At 33.9% G+C, this 2,261-nt stretch overlaps 1 long non-coding RNA gene across 2 annotated transcripts; it reads left to right on the plus strand.

The window, feature by feature from the left end:
* The first annotated feature begins 775 nt into the window (after window positions 1–775).
* On the plus strand, window positions 776–2,001 carry LOC147509596 (uncharacterized). Of its 2 annotated transcripts, none has more exons than XR_015216584.1 (4): window positions 776–1,063; window positions 1,450–1,533; window positions 1,711–1,794; window positions 1,932–2,001. It is a non-coding gene; the product is annotated as an uncharacterized LOC147509596 (long non-coding RNA). The 2 variants fall into 2 exon arrangements; XR_015216583.1 differs by lacking the exon at window positions 776–1,063 and adding an exon at window positions 1,098–1,258.
* Window positions 2,002–2,261: the final 260 nt, after the last annotated feature.

Here is a 2,261-nt window from a genome sequence, read left to right on the forward strand (position 1 = left end):
TGGGGAATCTGACTTAAAATGACACCTATAGTCTTGACTATCTGACTATAAAATATTCATATTATATTTTCTTGATGCATTCCATGGGAGTGTATCCTAAAAGTAACCGGACCCTCTACTTTGAGTGTGTGGTTGTAAGTGTCAGAGCCTTGAGTCCACGTATACCTTGCATATTCTTTGTTAGCACTTTTACTCGTAATTTGAATAGTGTACCATTATGGAGCAAGTATATAATTTTCTTTTTCTTTATTTTACATTCTTTTTAAAACATTTTCTTTTCCTGTCATTTACTTTCCATTTCCTACTTTATATTATTTTCCAGTTTTCTGTCTTACATAAGTTCTTTCCTTCAATCTTCACTATTGACGTTTGAGTAGTCTTTCCCTTATAAAGAAGAGATGTGAAACAAAGCAGAGGTGAGATGGTGATTGCGTGAAGGTGACTTATGGTTGTTTTTCATGATTTGTCTTACATAGGCATGCCAAACCATGGGATGGTTGGCAACTTGCACTACACCATAACAGGAAATTTGTAACACACATATTTTTTTCTTTGCAACAGTTTTTTACCGATGGTAAGTCGTTTACGGTTTTTAAGCGTTGGGAATGTTGTTAAGTGTTGCTTAAATTCGCATGAATTACAAGAATTAATTTCTAACGCTTAAAACCGTTTGATAAGTGTTAGAAATCCAAAAAACCAAAACAACTTTGAAATTTCAAAAATAGGGAAACAAAAAAGAAATCGCTCTCGTATGTCGAAATAAAAACCCTCTCTTTCTCTCTCACAGCTGCTACCAATGTTAGGGTTTTGTTATCTTTTCTCTCACTGCTCTGCTCGATTTTCAAACTTTAACTACCAAATTTTGAAATTTTAAGAGACCAACGTTATTAATTTTTTACGCTCATGCATCTGGGTTTTAGATTTAGTGAAAAGTCTTTAATGGCGTTTGATATTATCTTGATTGAACTAGATTCAAGTTGATATTGGAGGTGCAGGGAGTTTCTTGGGTCTCCGATCTACATGTTCAAGAGTCGACTTTCCTAGATATCAAGCAGTTTACAAGGTTTTTACTTTTTACTTGCTTTTTTTTCCCCTGTTTCATGTTCATTACCTTAAAAAGTTTGTTCACTTTGAGCTTAAAAAGTAAAGCTTGATGTTCTTTTGGTACATGATTGCACTTTGTCATGTTCTAATAGTCCTAGATTTACCAAGATGACTGCAAAAATTTATTGTTGCTACATGCTAGACTATTTTCATGGTTAGTACTTGAAGACCCATTTTCATGTCTTACACAAATGTCTAGGATGCTTAGCGGCAAGCCTTAATATACTTCAATTATCCTTCCAACTCAAGGTAGTTTTGCATAGTAGTTTCTTTTCCCCAACAATTGTATATGTTAAATCCTATTACTTTAATTGTTACTTAACTTCATTTTGTCAATGTTATTAGGACAAAGAAGCTGCTGCCCTAGGGTCTAATGAGAAGGAAGGAGACGCTCGTGAGGAGGCTTTTGAAGTTCTTTGTAAACTGAAGGTAACGATGAGTATCTTGATTGGTATATCAGTATATGCACCACATGTTTAAGAGAATTATATGACCTCTCTTACTTATTAGGTGCATTGTGCTCGTCTCTTAAGTAGTTACATTCTTCTATGATTGCCGCTCTTTATTTTCTTTTCTGTTGTCACTATCATTTTTTCATTTCCTTAGAAAGGAGATTCATTGCAACTTGGTAAAGTGGATCTCAAGGAACACTCCACTCAACCTCCGTCATGGTACAATGAGGGATTATTGGTGCGTCCCATTTTCTTGCTATGTATGTTGATTGCTATGACATCTATTTAGGTTTTAGCATCTTAAATTGGAAAAGTAACTATGGAATCTCTTATTTTTGCTGATCATACTTGTCACTTCTCCTACTATGCTGAAAGGTTAACAAACTTGAAGAACTTGGGATTGGAAGGCCTTCTACATATGCAAGCACTATTAAAGTTCTCAAGGTATTCTTGAAGTGTGTAATTGGTCATGTTATCATTCTTTTATTTGAATTCTCTGATAATTTGAATAAATAAATTAAGTTACTTCCAAATAATATTTCCAACCCCACAATGCAATCGTGCATAAATTATATCTTGAAGCGTCTAAGTAGTAATATTACGAATATTTGTTTAGGACTATGGAGTTATGTGATTATCTAGTCTCTCGAGATTTATGTGCTATACTACTAGTGCATTAGTTGAACTTGAGAGTAATCTTATATT

This window comes from Coptis chinensis, chromosome 3 (assembly GCF_015680905.1).
Source record: "Coptis chinensis isolate HL-2020 chromosome 3, ASM1568090v1, whole genome shotgun sequence".
In the NCBI taxonomy this organism is placed as follows: Eukaryota; Viridiplantae; Streptophyta; class Magnoliopsida; order Ranunculales; family Ranunculaceae; genus Coptis; species Coptis chinensis.